The 18,567-nt window shown below is 32.7% G+C and overlaps 2 protein-coding genes and 36 non-coding genes across 38 annotated transcripts in view; 1 reads left to right on the forward strand and 37 right to left on the reverse strand.

Moving 5' to 3' along the window:
- The window catches only part of LOC107446022 (uncharacterized), a 194,463-nt gene that overhangs the window by 70,037 nt on the left and 105,859 nt on the right, over positions 1-18,567 (forward strand). The gene's annotated exons all lie outside the window — the stretch shown is intronic.
- The window catches only part of LOC147802258 (uncharacterized), a 106,614-nt gene that overhangs the window by 42,044 nt on the left and 46,003 nt on the right, over positions 1-18,567 (reverse strand). The gene's annotated exons all lie outside the window — the stretch shown is intronic.
- Positions 474-545, reverse strand: TRNAW-CCA (transfer RNA tryptophan (anticodon CCA)). The gene has a single exon. It is a non-coding gene; the product is annotated as a tRNA-Trp (tRNA).
- Positions 824-895, reverse strand: TRNAW-CCA (transfer RNA tryptophan (anticodon CCA)). The gene has a single exon. It is a non-coding gene; the product is annotated as a tRNA-Trp (tRNA).
- TRNAW-CCA (transfer RNA tryptophan (anticodon CCA)) lies at positions 1,174-1,245 on the reverse strand. The gene has a single exon. It is a non-coding gene; the product is annotated as a tRNA-Trp (tRNA).
- Positions 1,847-1,918, reverse strand: TRNAW-CCA (transfer RNA tryptophan (anticodon CCA)). The gene has a single exon. It is a non-coding gene; the product is annotated as a tRNA-Trp (tRNA).
- On the reverse strand, positions 2,196-2,266 carry TRNAW-CCA (transfer RNA tryptophan (anticodon CCA)). The gene has a single exon. It is a non-coding gene; the product is annotated as a tRNA-Trp (tRNA).
- TRNAW-CCA (transfer RNA tryptophan (anticodon CCA)) lies at positions 2,895-2,966 on the reverse strand. Its single transcript has one exon. It is a non-coding gene; the product is annotated as a tRNA-Trp (tRNA).
- TRNAW-CCA (transfer RNA tryptophan (anticodon CCA)) lies at positions 3,595-3,665 on the reverse strand. Its single transcript has one exon. It is a non-coding gene; the product is annotated as a tRNA-Trp (tRNA).
- Positions 4,295-4,365, reverse strand: TRNAW-CCA (transfer RNA tryptophan (anticodon CCA)). The gene has a single exon. It is a non-coding gene; the product is annotated as a tRNA-Trp (tRNA).
- Positions 4,995-5,065, reverse strand: TRNAW-CCA (transfer RNA tryptophan (anticodon CCA)). The gene has a single exon. It is a non-coding gene; the product is annotated as a tRNA-Trp (tRNA).
- TRNAW-CCA (transfer RNA tryptophan (anticodon CCA)) lies at positions 5,340-5,411 on the reverse strand. The gene has a single exon. It is a non-coding gene; the product is annotated as a tRNA-Trp (tRNA).
- TRNAW-CCA (transfer RNA tryptophan (anticodon CCA)) lies at positions 5,690-5,761 on the reverse strand. Its single transcript has one exon. It is a non-coding gene; the product is annotated as a tRNA-Trp (tRNA).
- Positions 6,040-6,111, reverse strand: TRNAW-CCA (transfer RNA tryptophan (anticodon CCA)). Its single transcript has one exon. It is a non-coding gene; the product is annotated as a tRNA-Trp (tRNA).
- TRNAW-CCA (transfer RNA tryptophan (anticodon CCA)) lies at positions 6,547-6,618 on the reverse strand. Its single transcript has one exon. It is a non-coding gene; the product is annotated as a tRNA-Trp (tRNA).
- TRNAW-CCA (transfer RNA tryptophan (anticodon CCA)) lies at positions 6,897-6,968 on the reverse strand. The gene has a single exon. It is a non-coding gene; the product is annotated as a tRNA-Trp (tRNA).
- TRNAW-CCA (transfer RNA tryptophan (anticodon CCA)) lies at positions 7,947-8,018 on the reverse strand. Its single transcript has one exon. It is a non-coding gene; the product is annotated as a tRNA-Trp (tRNA).
- On the reverse strand, positions 8,297-8,368 carry TRNAW-CCA (transfer RNA tryptophan (anticodon CCA)). Its single transcript has one exon. It is a non-coding gene; the product is annotated as a tRNA-Trp (tRNA).
- Positions 9,692-9,763, reverse strand: TRNAW-CCA (transfer RNA tryptophan (anticodon CCA)). The gene has a single exon. It is a non-coding gene; the product is annotated as a tRNA-Trp (tRNA).
- Positions 10,042-10,113, reverse strand: TRNAW-CCA (transfer RNA tryptophan (anticodon CCA)). The gene has a single exon. It is a non-coding gene; the product is annotated as a tRNA-Trp (tRNA).
- Positions 10,392-10,463, reverse strand: TRNAW-CCA (transfer RNA tryptophan (anticodon CCA)). Its single transcript has one exon. It is a non-coding gene; the product is annotated as a tRNA-Trp (tRNA).
- TRNAW-CCA (transfer RNA tryptophan (anticodon CCA)) lies at positions 10,742-10,812 on the reverse strand. Its single transcript has one exon. It is a non-coding gene; the product is annotated as a tRNA-Trp (tRNA).
- On the reverse strand, positions 11,091-11,162 carry TRNAW-CCA (transfer RNA tryptophan (anticodon CCA)). Its single transcript has one exon. It is a non-coding gene; the product is annotated as a tRNA-Trp (tRNA).
- On the reverse strand, positions 11,441-11,511 carry TRNAW-CCA (transfer RNA tryptophan (anticodon CCA)). The gene has a single exon. It is a non-coding gene; the product is annotated as a tRNA-Trp (tRNA).
- Positions 11,791-11,862, reverse strand: TRNAW-CCA (transfer RNA tryptophan (anticodon CCA)). The gene has a single exon. It is a non-coding gene; the product is annotated as a tRNA-Trp (tRNA).
- TRNAW-CCA (transfer RNA tryptophan (anticodon CCA)) lies at positions 12,141-12,211 on the reverse strand. The gene has a single exon. It is a non-coding gene; the product is annotated as a tRNA-Trp (tRNA).
- Positions 12,491-12,562, reverse strand: TRNAW-CCA (transfer RNA tryptophan (anticodon CCA)). Its single transcript has one exon. It is a non-coding gene; the product is annotated as a tRNA-Trp (tRNA).
- TRNAW-CCA (transfer RNA tryptophan (anticodon CCA)) lies at positions 12,841-12,912 on the reverse strand. Its single transcript has one exon. It is a non-coding gene; the product is annotated as a tRNA-Trp (tRNA).
- TRNAW-CCA (transfer RNA tryptophan (anticodon CCA)) lies at positions 13,541-13,612 on the reverse strand. Its single transcript has one exon. It is a non-coding gene; the product is annotated as a tRNA-Trp (tRNA).
- Positions 14,241-14,312, reverse strand: TRNAW-CCA (transfer RNA tryptophan (anticodon CCA)). Its single transcript has one exon. It is a non-coding gene; the product is annotated as a tRNA-Trp (tRNA).
- TRNAW-CCA (transfer RNA tryptophan (anticodon CCA)) lies at positions 15,986-16,057 on the reverse strand. Its single transcript has one exon. It is a non-coding gene; the product is annotated as a tRNA-Trp (tRNA).
- Positions 16,336-16,407, reverse strand: TRNAW-CCA (transfer RNA tryptophan (anticodon CCA)). The gene has a single exon. It is a non-coding gene; the product is annotated as a tRNA-Trp (tRNA).
- On the reverse strand, positions 16,686-16,757 carry TRNAW-CCA (transfer RNA tryptophan (anticodon CCA)). Its single transcript has one exon. It is a non-coding gene; the product is annotated as a tRNA-Trp (tRNA).
- TRNAR-CCG (transfer RNA arginine (anticodon CCG)) lies at positions 17,036-17,106 on the reverse strand. Its single transcript has one exon. It is a non-coding gene; the product is annotated as a tRNA-Arg (tRNA).
- TRNAW-CCA (transfer RNA tryptophan (anticodon CCA)) lies at positions 17,385-17,456 on the reverse strand. Its single transcript has one exon. It is a non-coding gene; the product is annotated as a tRNA-Trp (tRNA).
- TRNAW-CCA (transfer RNA tryptophan (anticodon CCA)) lies at positions 17,735-17,805 on the reverse strand. The gene has a single exon. It is a non-coding gene; the product is annotated as a tRNA-Trp (tRNA).
- On the reverse strand, positions 18,085-18,155 carry TRNAW-CCA (transfer RNA tryptophan (anticodon CCA)). Its single transcript has one exon. It is a non-coding gene; the product is annotated as a tRNA-Trp (tRNA).
- TRNAW-CCA (transfer RNA tryptophan (anticodon CCA)) lies at positions 18,434-18,505 on the reverse strand. The gene has a single exon. It is a non-coding gene; the product is annotated as a tRNA-Trp (tRNA).

The raw sequence follows: 18,567 nt of genomic DNA on the forward strand, positions 1-18,567 counted from the left end.
ATAAAATCATTCATATTGTCTAAACTCATCTATTAGTTAATTTTATTTATTGCCACAGAATGAAATTGCTTGTTTTAAGTTTTTAGTAGTAAAAAGAGTTGAACTGTAAAAGTTAAAAACTAACATATTGAACTGGACGTGATTTGAACACGCAACCTTCTGATCTGGAGTCAGACGCGCTACCGTTGCGCCTCCGGGCGACGTTAGAAAACTTATACACCTATAGTTTAAATTACTTAGAAATATATAAAATTTGTTTTTGGAGATTGTTGATAGGAAATGCTGCTAAACCGTTTCTCAGGGATCAAACTGTTTTTAAATTAAAATATTACGTGGGAAAAAGAAATAAAATCATTCATATTGTCTAAAATCATCTATCAGTTAATTTTATTTATTGCCACAGAATGAAATTGCTTGTTTTAAGTTTTTGGTTGTAAAAAGAGTTTAACTGTAAAAGTTAAAAAGAAACATCTTGACCCGGACGTGATTTGAACACGCAACCTTCTGATCTGGAGTCAGACGCGCTACCGTTGCGCCACCGGGCCACGTTAGAAAACTTATACACCTATAATTTGATTTACTTAGAAATATGTAACATTTGTTTTTGGAGATTGTTGTTACGATGGGAAATGCTGCTAAACCGTTTCTCAGGGATCAAACTGTTTTTAAATTGAAATCTTACGTGGGAAAAAGAAATAAAATCATTCATATTGTCAAAACTCATCTATCAGTTAATTTTATTTATTGCCACAGAATGAAATTGCTTGTTTTAAGTTTTTGGTGGTAAAAAGAGTTTAACTGTAAAAGTTAAAAAATAACATCTTGACCCGGACGTGATTTGAACACGCAACCTTCTGATCTGGAGTCAGACGCGCTTCCGTTGCGCCACCGGTTCACGTTAGAAAACTTACACACCTATAATTTAAATTACTTAGAAATATATAAAATTTGTTTTTGGAGATTCTTGTTACGATAGGAAATGCTGCTAAACCGTTTCTCAGGGATCAAACTGTTTTTAAATTGAAATATTACGTGGGAAAAAGAAATAAAATCATTCATATTGTCTAAAATCATCTATCAGTTAATTTTATTTATTGCCACAGAATGAAATTGCTTGTTTTAAGTTTTTGGTTGTAAAAAGAGTTTAACTGTAAAAGTTAAAAAGAAACATCTTGACCCGGACGTGATTTGAACACGCAACCTTCTGATCTGGAGTCAGACGCGCTACCATTGCGCCACCGGGCCACGTTAGAAAACTTATACACCTATAATTTAATTTACTTAGAAATATGTAACATTTGTTTTTGGAGATTGTTGTTACGATGGGAACTGCTGCTAAACCGTTTCTCAGGGATCAATCTGTTTTTAAATTGAAATCTTACGTGGGAAAAAGAAATAAAATCATTCATATTGTCAAAACTCATCTATCAGTTAATTTTATTTATTGCCACAGAATGAAATTGCTTGTTTTAAGTTTTTGGTGGTAAAAAGAGTTTAACTGTAAAAGTTAAAAAGTAACATCTTGACCCGGACGTGATTTGAACACGCAACCGTTGCGCCACCGGTTCACGTTAGAAAACTTACACACCTATAATTTAAATTACTTAGAAATATATAAAATTTGTTTTTGGAGATTCTTGTTACGATAGGAAATGCTGCTAAACCGTTTCTCAGGGATCAAACTGTTTTTAAATTGAAATATTACGTGGGAAGAAGAAATAAAATCATTCATATTGTCTAAACTCATCTATTAGTTAATTTTATTTATTGCCACAGAATGAAATTGCTTGTTTTAAGATTTTGGTAGTAAAAAGAGTTTAACTGTAAAAGTTAAAAAGTAACACATTGACCCGGACGTGATTTGAACACGCAACCTTCCGATCTGGAGTCAGACGCGCTACCGTTGCGCCACCGGGCCACGTTAGAAAACTTATACACATATAATTTAATTTACTTAGAAATATGTAAAATTTTTTTTGGAGATTGTTGTTACGATGGGAAATGCTGCTAAACCGTATCTCAGGGATCAAACTGTTTTTAAATTGAAATATTACGTGGGAAAAAGAAATAAAATCATTCATATTGTCTAAACTCATCTATCAGTTAATTTTATTTATTGCCACAGAATGAAATTGCTTGTTTTAAGTTTTGGGTAGTAAAAAGAGTTTAACTGTAAAAGATAAAAAGTAACATCTTGACCCGGACGTGATTTGAACACGCAACCTTCTGATCTGGAGTCAGACGCGCTACCGTGCGCCACCGGGCCACGTTAAAAAACTTATACACCTATAATTTAAATTACTTAGAAATATGTAAAATTTGTTTTTGGAGATTCTTGTTACGATGGGAAATGCTGCTAAACCGTTTCTCAGGGATCAAACTGTTTTTAAATTGAAATATTACGTGGGAAAAAGAAATAAAATCATTCATATTGTCTAAACTCATCTATTAGTTAATTTTATTGATTGCCACAGAATGAAATTGCTTGTATTAAGTTTTTAGTAGTAAAAAGAGTTTAACTGTAAAAGTTAAAAAGTAACATTTTGACCCTGACGCTATTTGAACACGCAACCTTCTGATCTGCAGTCCGACGCGCTACCGTTGCGCCACCGGGCCACGTTAGAAAACTTATACATCTATAATTTAAATTACTTAGAAATATATAAAATTTATTTTTGGAGATTCTTGTTACGATAGGAAATGCTGCTAAACCGTTTCTCAGGGATCAAACTGTTTTTAAATTGAAATATTACGTGGGAAAAAGAAATAAAATCATTCATATTGTCTAAACTCATCTATCAGTTAATTTTATTTATAGCCACAGAATGAAATTGCTTGTTTTAAGTTTTTGGTAGTAAAAAGAGTTTAACTGTAAAAGTTAAAAAGTAACATATTGACCCGGACGTGATTTGAACACGCAACCTTCCGATCTGGAGTCAGACGCGCTGCCGTTGCGCCACCGGGCCACGTTAGAAAACTTATACACCTATAATTTAAATTACTTAGAAATATATAAAATTTGTTTTTGGTGATTCTTGTTACGATGGGAAATGCTGCTAAACCGTTTCTCATTGATCAAACTGTTTTTAAATTGAAATATTACGTGGGAAAAAGAAATAAAATCATTCATATTGTCTAGACTCATCTATTAGTTAATTTTATTTATTGCCACAGAATGAAATTGCTTGTTTTAAGTTTTTAGTAGTAAAAAGAGTTTAACTGTAAAAGTTAAAAAGTAACATCTTGACCCTGACGTGATTTGAGCACGCAACCTTCTGATCCGGAGTCAGACGCGCTACCGTTGCGCCACCGGTTCACGTTAGAAAACTTATACACCTATAATTTAAATTACTTAGAAATATATAAAATTTATTTTTGGAGATTCTTGTTACGATAGGAAATGCTGCTAAACCGTTTCTCAGGGATCAAACTGTTTTTAAATTGAAATATTACGTGGGAAAAAGAAATAAAATCATTCATATTGTCTAAACTCATCTATTAGTTAATTTTATTTATTGCCACAGAATGAAATTGCTTGTTTTAAGTTTTTAGTAGTAAAAAGAGTTTAACTGTAAAAGTTAAAAACTAACATATTGAACCGGACGTGATTTGAACACGCAACCTTCTGATCTGGAGTCAGACGCGCTACCGTTGCGCCACCGGGCGACGTTAGAAAACTTATACACCTATAGTTTAAATTACTTAGAAATATATAAAATTTGTTTTTGGAGATTCTTGTTACGATAGGAAATGCTGCTAAACCGTTTCTCAGGGATCAAACTGTTTTTAAATTGAAATATTACGTGGGAAAAAGAAATAAAATCATTCATATTGTCTAAACTCATCTATTAGTTAATTTTATTTATTGCCACAGAATGAAATTGCTTGTTTTAAGTTTTTAGTAGTAAAAAGAGTTTAACTGTAAAAGTTAAAAAGTAACATCTTGACCCTGACGTGATTTGAACACGCAACCTTCTGATCTGGAGCCAGACGCGCTACCGTTGCGCCACCGGTTCACGGTAGAAAACTTATACACCTATAATTTAAATTACTTAGAAATATATAAAATTTATTTTTGGAGATTCTTGTTACGATAGGAAATGCTGCTAAACCGTTTCTCAGGGATCAAACTGTTTTTAAATTGAAATATTACGTGGGAAAAAGAAATAAAATCATTCATATTGTCTAAACTCATCTATTAGTTAATTTTATTTATTGCCACAGAATGAAATTGCTTGTTTTAAGTTTTTAGTAGTAAAAAGAGTTGAACTGTAAAAGTTAAAAACTAACATATTGAACCGGACGTGATTTGAACACGCAACCTTCTGATCTGGAGTCAGACGCGCTACCGTTGCGCCACCGGGCGACGTTAGAAAACTTATACACCTATAGTTTAAATTACTTAGAAATATATAAAATTTGTTTTTGGAGATTCTTGTTACGATAGGAAATGCTGCTAAACCGTTTCTCAGGGATCAAACTGTTTTTAAATTGAAATATTACGTGGGAAAAAGAAATAAAATCATTCATATTGTCTAAACTCATCTATTAGTTAATTTTATTTATTGCCACAGAATGAAATTGCTTGTTTTAAGTTTTTAGTAGTAAAAAGAGTTTAACTGTAAAAGTTAAAAAGTAACATCTTGACCCTGACGTGATTTGAACACGCAACCTTCTGATCTGGAGTCAGACGCGCTACCGTTGCGCCACCGGTTCACGGTAGAAAACTTATACACCTATAATTTAAATTACTTAGAAATATATAAAATTTATTTTTGGAGATTCTTGTTACGATAGGAAATGCTGCTAAACCGTTTCTCAGGGATCAAACTGTTTTTAAATTGAAATATTACGTGGGAAAAAGAAATAAAATCATTCATATTGTCTAAACTCATCTATTAGTTAATTTTATTTATTGCCACAGAATGAAATTGCTTGTTTTAAGTTTTTAGTAGTAAAAAGAGTTGAACTGTAAAAGTTAAAAACTAACATATTGAACCGGACGTGATTTGAACACGCAACCTTCTGATCTGGAGTCAGACGCGCTACCGTTGCGCCACCGGGCGACGTTAGAAAACTTATACACCTATAGTTTAAATTACTTAGAAATATATAAAATTTGTTTTTGGAGATTGTTGATAGGAAATGCTGCTAAACCGTTTCTCAGGGATCAAACTGTTTTTAAATTGAAATATTACGTGGGAAAAAGAAATAAAATCATTCATATTGTCTAAAATCATCTATCAGTTAATTTTATTTATTGCCACAGAATGAAATTGCTTGTTTTAAGTTTTTGGTTGTAAAAAGAGTTTAACTGTAAAAGTTAAAAAGAAACATCTTGACCCGGACGTGATTTGAACACGCAACCTTCTGATCTGGAGTCAGACGCGCTACCGTTGCGCCACCGGGCCACGTTAGAAAACTTATACACCTATAATTTAATTTACTTAGAAATATGTAACATTTGTTTTTGGAGATTGTTGTTACGATGGGAAATGCTGCTAAACCGTTTCTCAGGGATCAAACTGTTTTTAAATTGAAATCTTACGTGGGAAAAAGAAATAAAATCATTCATATTGTCAAAACTCATCTATCCGTTAATTTTATTTATTGCCACAGAATGAAATTGCTTGTTTTAAGTTTTTGGTGGGAAAAAGAGTTTAACTGTAAAAGTTAAAAAGTAACATCTTGACCCGGACGTGATTTGAACACGCAACCTTCTGATCTGGAGTCAGACGCGCTACCGTTGCGCCACCGGTTCACGTTAGAAAACTTACACACCTATAATTTAAATTACTTAGAAATACATAAAATTTGTTTTTGGAGATTCTTGTTACGATAGGAAATGCTGCTAAACCGTTTCTCAGGGATCAAACTGTTTTTAAATTGAAATATTACGTGGGAAAAAGAAATAAAATCATTCATATTGTCTAATATCATCTATCAGTTAATTTTATTTATTGCCACAGAATGAAATTGCTTGTTTTAAGTTTTTGGTTGTAAAAAGAGTTTAACTGTAAAAGTTAAAAAGAAACATCTTGACCCGGACGTGATTTGAACGCGCAACCTTCTGATCTGGAGTCAGACGCGCTACCGTTGCGCCACCGGGCCACGTTAGAAAACTTATACACCTATAATTTAATTTACTTAGAAATATGTAACATTTGTTTTTGGAGATTGTTGTTACGATGGGAAATGCTGCTAAACCGTTTCTCAGGGATCAAACTGTTTTTAAATTGAAATCTTACGTGGGAAAAAGAAATAAAATCATTCATATTGCTTATACACCTATAATTTAATTTACTTAGAAATATGTAACATTTGTTTTTGGAGATTGTTGTTACGATGGGAAATGCTGCTAAACCGTTTCTCAGGGATCAAACTGTTTTTAAATTGAAATCTTACGTGGGAAAAAGAAATAAAATCATTCATATTGTCAAAACTCATCTATCAGTTAATTTTATTTATTGCCACAGAATGAAATTGCTTGTTTTAAGTTTTTGGTGGTAAAAAGAGTTTAACTGTAAAAGTTAAAAAGTAACATCTTGACCCGGACGTGATTTGAACACGCAACCTTCTAATCTGGAGTCAGACGCGCTACCGTTGCGCCACCGGTTCACGTTAGAAAACTTACACACCTATAATTTAAATTACTTAGAAATATATAAAATTTGTTTTTGGAGATTCTTGTTACGATAGGAAATGCTGCTAAACCGTTTCTCAGGGATCAAACTGTTCTTAAATTGAAATATTACGTGGGAAAAAGAAATAAAATCATTCATATTGTCTAAACTCATCTATCAGTTAATTTTATTTATTGCCACAGAATGAAATTGCTTGTTTTAAGTTTTTGGTAGTAAAAAGAGTTTAACTGTAAAAGTTAAAAAGTAACATATTGACCCGGACGTGATTTGAACACGCAACCTTCTGATCTGGAGTCAGACGCGCTGCCGTTGCGCCACCGGGCCACGTTAGAAAACTTATACACCTATAATTTAAATTACTTAGAAATATATAAAATTTGTTTTTGGTGATTCTTGTTACGATGGGAAATGCTGCTAAACCGTTTCTCATTGATCAAACTGTTTTTAAATTGAAATATTACGTGGGAAAAAGAAATAAAATCATTCATATTGTCTAAACTCATCTATTAGTTAATTTTATTTATTGCCACAGAATGAAATTGCTTGTTTTAAGTTTTTAGTAGTAAAAAGAGTTTAACTGTAAAAGTTAAAAAGTAACATCTTGACCCTGACGTGATTTGAACACGCAACCTTCTGATCTAGAGTCAGACGCGCTACCGTTGCGCCACCGGTTCACGTTAGAAAACTTATACACCTATAATTTAAATTACTTAGAAATATATAAAATTTATTTTTGGAGATTCTTGTTATGATAGGAAATGCTGCTAAACCGTTTCTCAGGGATCAAACTGTTTTTAAATTGAAATATTACGTGGGAAAAAGAAATAAAATCATTCATATTGTCAAAACTCATCTATTAGTTAATTTTATTTATTGCCACAGAATGAAATTGCTTGTTTTAAGTTTTTAGTAGTAAAAAGAGTTTCACTGTAAAAGTTAAAAAGTAACATCTTGACCCTGACGTGATTTGAACACGCAACCTTCTGATCTGGAGTCAGACGCGCTACCGTTGCGCCACCGGTTCACGTTAGAAAACTTATACACCTATAATTTAATTTACTTAGAAATATGTAAAATTTGTTTTTGGAGATTGTTGTTACGATGGGAAATGCTGCTAAACAGTTTCTCAGGGATCAAACTGTTTTTAAATTGAAATCTTTCGTGGGAAAAAGAAATAAAATCATTCATATTGTCAAAACTCATCTATCAGTTAATTTTATTTATTGCCACAGAATGAAATTGCTTGTTTTAAGTTTTTGGTGGTAAAAAGAGTTTAACTGTAAAAGTTAAAAAGTAACATCTTGACCCGGACGTGATTTGAACACGCAACCTTCTGATCTGGAGTCAGACGCGCTACCGTTGCGCCACCGGTTCACGTTAGAAAACTTACACACCTATAATTTAAATTACTTAGAAATATATAAAATTTGTTTTTGGAGATTCTTGTTACGTTAGGAAATGCTGCTAAACCGTTTCTCAGGGATCAAACTGTTTTTAAATTGAAATATTACGTGGGAAGAAGAAATAAAATCATTCATATTGTCTAAACTCATCTATTAGTTAATTTTATTTATTGCCACAGAACGAAATTGCTTGTTTTAAGATTTTGGTAGTAAAAAGAGTTTAACTGTAAAAGTTAAAAAGTAACACATTGACCCGGACGTGATTTGAACACGCAACCTTCCGATCTGGAGTCAGACGCGCTACCGTTGCGCCACCGGGCGACGTTAGAAAACTTATACACCTATAATTTAAATTACTTAGAAATATGTAAAATTTGTTTTTGGAGATTCTTGTTACGATGGGAAATGCTGCTAAACCGTTTCTCAGGGATCAAACTGTTTTTAAATTAAAATATTACGTGGGAAAAAGAAATAAAATCATTCATATTGTCTAAACTCATCTATTAGTTAATTTTATTGATTGCCACAGAATGAAATTGCTTGTATTAAGTTTTTAGTAGTAAAAAGAGTTTAACTGTAAAAGTTAAAAAGTAACATTTTGACCCTGACGCTATTTGAACACGCAACCTTCTGATCTGCAGTCCGACGCGCTACCGTTGCGCCACCGGGCCACGTTAGAAAACTTATACACCTATAATTTAAATTACTTAGAAATATATAAAATTTATTTTTGGAGATTCTTGTTACGATAGGAAATGCTGCTAAACCGTTTCTCAGGGATCAAACTGTTTTTAAATTGAAATATTACGTGGGAAAAAGAAATAAAATCATTCATATTGTCTAAACTCATCTATTAGTTAATTTTATTTATTGCCACAGAATGAAATTGCTTGTTTTAAGTTTTTAGTAGTAAAAAGAGTTTAACTGTAAAAGTTAAAAACTAACATATTGAACCGGACGTGATTTGAACACGCAACCTTCTGATCTGGAGTCAGACGCGCTACCGTTGCGCCACTGGGCGACGTTAGAAAACTTATACACCTATAGTTTAAATTACTTAGAAATATATAAAATTTGTTTTTGGAGATTCTTGTTACGATAGGAAATGCTGCTAAACCGTTTCTCAGGGATCAAACTGTTTTTAAATTGAAATATTACGTGGGAAAAAGAAATAAAATCATTCATATTGTCTAAACTCATCTATTAGTTAATTTTATTTATTGCCACAGAATGAAATTGCTTGTTTTAAGTTTTTAGTAGTAAAAAGAGTTTAACTGTAAAAGTTAAAAACTAACATATTGAACTGGACGTGATTTGAACACGCAACCTTCTGATCTGGAGTCAGACGCGCTACCGTTGCGCCTCCGGGCGACGTTAGAAAACTTATACACCTATAGTTTAAATTACTTAGAAATATATAAAATTTGTTTTTGGAGATTGTTGATAGGAAATGCTGCTAAACCGTTTCTCAGGGATCAAACTGTTTTTAAATTAAAATATTACGTGGGAAAAAGAAATAAAATCATTCATATTGTCTAAAATCCTCTATCAGTTAATTTTATTTATTGCCACAGAATGAAATTGCTTGTTTTAAGTTTTTGGTTGTAAAAAGAGTTTAACTGTAAAAGTTAAAAAGAAACATCTTGACCCGGACGTGATTTGAACACGCAACCTTCTGATCTGGAGTCAGACGCGCTACCGTTGCGCCACCGGGCCACGTTAGAAAACTTATACACCTATAATTTGATTTACTTAGAAATATGTAACATTTGTTTTTGGAGATTGTTGTTACGATGGGAAATGCTGCTAAACCGTTTCTCAGGGATCAAACTGTTTTTAAATTGAAATCTTACGTGGGAAAAAGAAATAAAATCATTCATATTGTCAAAACTCATCTATCAGTTAATTTTATTTATTGCCACAGAATGAAATTGCTTGTTTTAAGTTTTTGGTGGTAAAAAGAGTTTAACTGTAAAAGTTAAAAAATAACATCTTGACCCGGACGTGATTTGAACACGCAACCTTCTGATCTGGAGTCAGACGCGCTTCCGTTGCGCCACCGGTTCACGTTAGAAAACTTACACACCTATAATTTAAATTACTTAGAAATATATAAAATTTGTTTTTGGAGATTCTTGTTACGATAGGAAATGCTACTATACCGTTTCTCAGGGATCAAACTGTTTTTAAATTGAAATATTACGTGGGAAAAAGAAATAAAATCATTCATATTGTCTAAAATCATCTATCAGTTAATTTTATTTATTGCCACAGAATGAAATTGCTTGTTTTAAGTTTTTGGTTGTAAAAAGAGTTTAACTGTAAAAGTTAAAAAGAAACATCTTGACCCGGACGTGATTTGAACACGCAACCTTCTGATCTGGAGTCAGACGCGCTACCGTTGCGCCACCGGGCCACGTTAGAAAACTTATACACCTATAATTTAATTTACTTAGAAATATGTAACATTTGTTTTTGGAGATTGTTGTTACGATGGGAACTGCTGCTAAACCGTTTCTCAGGGATCAAACTGTTTTTAAATTGAAATCTTACGTGGGAAAAAGAAATAAAATCATTCATATTGTCAAAACTCATCTATCAGTTAATTTTATTTATTGCCACAGAATGAAATTGCTTGTTTTAAGTTTTTGGTGGTAAAAAGAGTTTAACTGTAAAAGATAAAAAGTAACATCTTGACCCGGACGTGATTTGAACACGCAACCTTCTGATCTGGAGTCAGACGCGCTACCGTGCGCCACCGGGCCACGTTAAAAAACTTATACACCTATAATTTAAATTACTTAGAAATATGTAAAATTTGTTTTTGGAGATTCTTGTTACGATAGGAAATGCTGCTGAACCGTTTCTCAGGGATCAAACTGTTTTTAAATTGAAATATTACGTGGAAAAAGAAATAAAATCATTCATATTGTCTAAACTCATCTATCAGTTAATTTTATTTATTGCCACAGAATGAAATTGCTTGTCTTAAGTTTTTGGCAGTAAAACCAGTTTAACTGTAAAAGTCAAAAAGTAAAATTTTTGACCCGGACATGATTTGAACAAGCAACCTTCCGATCTGGAGTCAGACGCGCTACCGTTGTGCCACCGGGCCACGTTAGAAAACTCATACACCTATAATTTAAGTTACTTAGAAATATATAAAATTTATTTTTGGAGATTCTTGTTACGATAGGAAATGCTGCTAAACCGTTTCTCAGGGATCAAACTGTTTTTAAATTGAAATATTACGTGGGAAAAAGAAATAAAATCATTCATATTGTCTAAACTCATCTATTAGTTAATTTTATTTATTGCCACAGAATGAAATTGCTTGTTTTAAGTTTTTAGTAGTAAAAAGAGTTTAACTGTAAAAGTTAAAAACTACCATATTGAACCGGACGTGATTTGAACACGCAACCTTCTGATCTGGAGTCAGACGCGCTACCGTTGCGCCACCGGGCGACGTTAGAAAACTTATACACCTATAGTTTAAATTACTTAGAAATATATAAAATTTGTTTTTGGAGATTCTTGTTATGATAGGAAATGCTGCTAAACCGTTTATCAGGGATCAAACTGTTTTTAAATTGAAATATTACGTGGGAAAAAGAAATAAAATCATTCATATTGTCTAAACTCATCTATTAGTTAATTTTATTTATTGCCACAGAATGAAATTGCTTGTTTTAAGTTTTTGGTGGTAAAAAGAGTTTAACTGTAAAAGTTAAAAAGAAACATCTTGACCCGGACGTGATTTGAACACGCAACCTTCTGATCTGGAGTCAGACGCGCTACCGTTGCGCCACCGGGCCACGTTAGAAAACTTATACACCTATAATTTAATTTACTTAGAAATATGTAACATTTGTTTTTGGAGATTGTTGTTACGATAGGAAATGCTGCTAAACCGTTTATCAGGGATCAAACTGTTTTTAAATTGAAATATTACGTGGGAAAAAGAAATAAAATCATTCATATTGTCTAAACTCATCTATTAGTTAATTTTATTTATTGCCACAGAATGAAATTGCTTGTTTTAAGTTTTTAGTAGTAAAAAGAGTTTAACTGTAAAAGTTAAAAACTACCATATTGAACCGGACGTGATTTGAACACGCAACCTTCTGATCTGGAGTCAGACGCGCTACCGTTGCGCCACCGGGCGACGTTAGAAAACTTATACACCTATAGTTTAAATTACTTAGAAATATATAAAATTTGTTTTTGGAGATTCTTGTTACGATAGGAAATGCTGCTAAACCGTTTATCAGGGATCAAACTGTTTTTAAATTGAAATCTTACGTGGGAAAAAGAAATAAAATCATTCATATTGTCAAAACTCATCTATCAGTTAATTTTATTTATTGCCACAGAATGAAATTGCTTGTTTTAAGTTTTTGGTGGTAAAAAGAGTTTAACTGTAAAAGTTAAAAAATAACATCTTGACCCGGACGTGATTTGAACACGCAACCTTCTGATCTGGAGTCAGACGCGCTACCGTTGCGCCACCGGTTCACGTTAGAAAACTTACACACCTATAATTTAAATTACTTAGAAATATATAAAATTTGTTTTTGGAGATTCTTGTTACGATAGGAAATGCTGCTAAACCGTTTCTCAGGGATCAAACTGTTTTTAAATTGAAATATTACGTGGGAAAAAGAAATAAAATCATTCATATTGTCTAAAATCATCTATCAGTTAATTTTATTTATTGCCACAGAATGAAATTGCTTGTTTTAAGTTTTTGGTTGTAAAAAGAGTTTAACTGTAAAAGTTAAAAAGAAACATCTTGACCCGGACGTGATTTGAACACGCAACCTTCTGATCTGGAGTCAGACGCGCTACCGTTGCGCCACCGGGCCACGTTAGAAAACTTATACACCTATAATTTAATTTACTTAGAAATATGTAACATTTGTTTTTGGAGATTGTTGTTACGATGGGAACTGCTGCTAAACCGTTTCTCAGGGATCAAACTGTTTTTAAATTGAAATCTTACGTGGGAAAAAGAAATAAAATCATTCATATTGTCAAAACTCATCTATCAGTTAATTTTATTTATTGCCACAGAATGAAATTGCTTGTTTTAAGTTTTTTGGGGTAAAAAGAGTTTAACTGTAAAAGTTAAAAAGTAACATCTTGACCCGGACGTGATTTGAACACGCAACCTTCTGATCTGCAGTCAGACGCGCTACCGTTGCGCCACAGGGCCACGGTAGAAAACTTATACACCTATAATTTAAATTACTTAGAAATATATAAAATTTGTTTTTGGAGATTCTTGTTACGAAAGGAAATGCTGCTAAACCGTTTCTCAGGGATCAAACTTTTTTTAAATTGAAATATTACGTGGGAAAAAGACATGAAATCATTCATATTGTCTGAACTCATCTATTAGTTAATTTTATTTATTGCAACAGAATGAAATTGCTTCTTTAAAGTTTTTGGTAGTAAAAAGAGTTTAACTGTAAAAGTTACAAAGTAACACATTGACCCGGACGTGATTTGAACACGCAACCTTCTTATCTGGAGTCAGACGCGCTACCGTTGCGCCACCGGGCCACGTTAGAAAACTTATACAACTATAATTTAATTTACTTAGAAATATGTAAAATTTGTTTTTGGAGATTGTTGTTACGATGGGAAATGCTGCTAAACCGTTTCTCAGGGATCAAACTGTTTTTAAATTGAAATATTACGTGGGAAAAAGAAATAAAATCATTCATATTGTCTAAACTCATCTATCAGTTAATTTTATTTATTGAAACAGAATGAAATTGCTTGTTTTAAGTTTTTGGTAGTAAAAAGAGTTTAACTGTAAAAGTTAAAAAGTAGCATCTTGACCCGGACGTGATTTGAACACGCAACCTTCTGATCTGGAGTCAGACGCGCTACCGTTGCGCCACCGTTCCACGTTAGTAAACTTATACACCTATAATTTAAGTTACTTAGAAATATATAAAATTTGTTTTTGGAGATTCTTGTTACGATAGGAAATGCTGCTAAACCGTTTCTCAGGGATCAAACTGTTTTTAAATTGAAATATTACGTGGGAAAAAGAAATAAAATCATTCATATTGTCTAAACTCATCTATCAGTTAATTTTATTTATTGCCACAGAATGAAATTGCTTGTTTTAAGTTTTTGGTTGTAAAAAGAGTTTAACTGTAAAAGTTAAAAAGAAACATCTTGACCCGGACGTGATTTGAACACGCAACCTTCCGATCTGGAGTCAGACGCGCTACCGTTGCGCCACCGGGCGACGTTAGAAAACTTATACACCTATAATTTAAATTACTTAGAAATATGTAAAATTTGTTTTTGGAGATTCTTGTTACGATGGGAAATGCTGCTAAACCGTTTCTCAGGGATCAAACTGTTTTTAAATTGAAATATTACGTGGGAAAAAGAAATAAAATCATTCATATTGTCTAAACTCATCTATTAGTTAATTTTATTGATTGCCACAGAATGAAATTGCTTGTATTAAGTTTTTAGTAGTAAAAAGAGTTTAACTGTAAAAGTTAAAAAGTAACATTTTGACCCTGACGCTATTTGAACACGCAACCTTCTGATCTGCAGTCCGACGCGCTACCGTTGCGCCACCGGGCCACGTTAGAAAACTTATACACCTATAATTTAAATTACTTAGAAATATATAAAATTTATTTTTGGAGATTCTTGTTACGATAGGAAATGCTGCTAAACCGTTTCTCAGGGATCAAACTGTTTTTAAATTGAAATATTACGTGGGAAAAAGAAATAAAATCATTCATATTGTCTAAACTCATCTATTAGTTAATTTTATTTATTGCCACAGAATGAAATTGCTTGTTTTAAGTTTTTAGTAGTAAAAAGAGTTTAACTGTAAAAGTTAAAAACTAACATATTGAACCGGACGTGATTTGAACACGCAACCTTCTGATCTGGAGTCAGACGCGCTACCGTTGCGCCACTGGGCGACGTTAGAAAACTTATACACCTATAGTTTAAATTACTTAGAAATATATAAAATTTGTTTTTGGAGATTCTTGTTACGATAGGAAATGCTGCTAAACCGTTTCTCAGGGATCAAACTGTTTTTAAATTGAAATATTACGTGGGAAAAAGAAATAAAATCATTCATATTGTCTAAACTCATCTATTAGTTAATTTTATTTATTGCCACAGAATGAAATTGCTTGTTTAAAGTTTTTAGTAGTAAAAAGAGTTTAACTGTAAAAGTTAAAAAGTAACATCTTGACCCTGACGTGATTTGAACACGCAACCTTCTGATCTGGAGTCAGACGCGCTACCGTTGCGCCACCGGTTCACGTTAGAAAACTTATACACCTATAATTTAAATTACTTAGAAATATATAAAATTTATTTTTGGAGATTCTTGTTACGATAGGAAATGCTGCTAAACCGTTTCTCAGGGATCAAACTGTTTTTAAATTGAAATATTACGTGGGAAAAAGAAATAAAATCATTCATATTGTCTAAACTCATCTATTAGTTAATTTTATTTATTGCCACAGAATGAAATTGCTTGTTTTAAGTTTTTAGTAGTAAAAAGAGTTGAACTGTAAAAGTTAAAAACTAACATATTGAACTGGACGTGATTTGAACACGCAACCTTCTGATCTGGAGTCAGACGCGCTACCGTTGCGCCTCCGGGCGACGTTAGAAAACTTATACACCTATAGTTTAAATTACTTAGAAATATATAAAATTTGTTTTTGGAGATTGTTGATAGGAAATGCTGCTAAACCGTTTCTCAGGGATCAAACTGTTTTTAAATTAAAATATTACGTGGGAAAAAGAAATAAAATCATTCATATTGTCTAAAATCCTCTATCAGTTAATTTTATTTATTGCCACAGAATGAAATTGCTTGTTTTAAGTTTTTGGTTGTAAAAAGAGTTTAACTGTAAAAGTTAAAAAGAAACATCTTGACCCGGACGTGATTTGAACACGCAACCTTCTGATCTGGAGTCAGACGCGCTACCGTTGCGCCACCGGGCCACGTTAGAAAACTTATACACCTATAATTTGATTTACTTAGAAATATGTAACATTTGTTTTTGGAGATTGTTGTTACGATGGGAAATGCTGCTAAACCGTTTCTCAGGGATCAAACTGTTTTTAAATTGAAATCTTACGTGGGAAAAAGAAATAAAATCATTCATATTGTCAAAACTCATCTATCAGTTAATTTTATTTATTGCCACAGAATGAAATTGCTTGTTTTAAGTTTTTGGTGGTAAAAAGAGTTTAACTGTAAAAGTTAAAAAATAACATCTTGACCCGGACGTGATTTGAACACGCAACCTTCTGATCTGGAGTCAGACGCGCTTCCGTTGCGCCACCGGTTCACGTTAGAAAACTTACACACCTATAATTTAAATTACTTAGAAATATATAAAATTTGTTTTTGGAGATTCTTGTTACGATAGGAAATGCTACTATACCGTTTCTCAGGGATCAAACTGTTTTTAAATTGAAATATTACGTGGGAAAAAGAAATAAAATCATTCATATTGTCTAAAATCATCTATCAGTTAATTTTATTTATTGCCACAGAATGAAATTGCTTGTTTTAAGTTTTTGGTTGTAAAAAGAGTTTAACTGTAAAAGTTAAAAAGAAACATCTTGACCCGGACGTGATTTGAACACGCAACCTTCTGATCTGGAGTCAGACGCGCTACCGTTGCGCCACCGGGCCACGTTAGAAAACTTATACACCTATAATTTAATTTACTTAGAAATATGTAACATTTGTTTTTGGAGATTGTTGTTACGATGGGAACTGCTGCTAAACCGTTTCTCAGGGATCAAACTGTTTTTAAATTGAAATCTTACGTGGGAAAAAGAAATAAAATCATTCATATTGTCAAAACTCATCTATCAGTTAATTTTATTTATTGCCACAGAATGAAATTGCTTGTTTTAAGTTTTTGGTGGTAAAAAGAGTTTAACTGTAAAAGATAAAAAGTAACATCTTGACCCGGACGTGATTTGAACACGCAACCTTCTGATCCGGAGTCAGACGCGCTACCGTGCGCCACCGGGCCACGTTAAAAAACTTATACACCTATAATTTAAATTACTTAGAAATATGTAAAATTTCTTTTTGGAGATTCTTGTTACGATAGGAAATGCTGCTGAACCGTTTCTCAGGGATCAAACTGTTTTTAAATTGAAATATTACGTGGGAAAAAGAAATAAAATCATTCATATTGTCTAAACTCATCTATTAGTTAATTTTATTTATTGCCACAGAATGAAATTGCTTGTTTTAAGTTTTTGGTGGTAAAAAGAGTTTAACTGTAAAAGTTAAAAAGAAACATCTTGACCCGGACGTGATTTGAACACGCAACCTTCTGATCTGGAGTCAGACGCGCTACCGTTGCGCCACCGGGCCACGTTAGAAAACTTATACACCTATAATTTAATTTACTTAGAAATATGTAACATTTGTTTTTGGAGATTGTTGTTACGATAGGAAATGCTGCTAAACCGTTTATCAGGGATCAAACTGTTTTTAAATTGAAATATTACGTGGGAAAAAGAAATAAAATCATTCATATTGTCTAAACTCATCTATTAGTTAATTTTATTTATTGCCACAGAATGAAATTGCTTGTTTTAAGTTTTTAGTAGTAAAAAGAGTTTAACTGTAAAAGTTAAAAACTACCATATTGAACCGGACGTGATTTGAACACGCAACCTTCTGATCTGGAGTCAGACGCGCTACCGTTGCGCCACCGGGCGACGTTAGAAAACTTATACACCTATAGTTTAAATTACTTAGAAATATATAAAATTTGTTTTTGGAGATTCTTGTTACGATAGGAAATGCTGCTAAACCGTTTCTCAGGGATCAAACTGTTTTTAAATTGAAATCTTACGTGGGAAAAAGAAATAAAATCATTCATATTGTCAAAACTCATCTATCAGTTAATTTTATTTATTGCCACAGAATGAAATTGCTTGTTTTAAGTTTTTGGTGGTAAAAAGAGTTTAACTGTAAAAGATAAAAAGTAACATCTTGACCCGGACGTGATTTGAACACGCAACCTTCTGATCTGGAGTCAGACGCGCTACCGTGCGCCACCGGGCCACGTTAAAAAACTTATACACCTATAATTTAAATTACTTAGAAATATGTAAAATTTGTTTTTGGAGATTCTTGTTACGATAGGAAATGCTGCTGAACCGTTTCTCAGGGATCAAACTGTTTTTAAATTGAAATATTACGTGGAAAAAGAAATAAAATCATTCATATTGTCTAAACTCATCTATCAGTTAATTTTATTTATTGCCACAGAATGAAATTGCTTGTCTTAAGTTTTTGGCAGTAAAACCAGTTTAACTGTAAAAGTCAAAAAGTAAAATTTTTGACCCGGACATGATTTGAACAAGCAACCTTCCGATCTGGAGTCAGACGCGCTACCGTTGTGCCACCGGGCCACGTTAGAAAACTCATACACCTATAATTTAAGTTACTTAGAAATATATAAAATTTATTTTTG

This window comes from Parasteatoda tepidariorum, chromosome 10 (assembly GCF_982258835.1).
Source record: "Parasteatoda tepidariorum strain Cologne lab strain chromosome 10, Ptep-v5.0, whole genome shotgun sequence".
Lineage (NCBI taxonomy): Eukaryota > Metazoa > Arthropoda > Arachnida > Araneae > Theridiidae > Parasteatoda > Parasteatoda tepidariorum.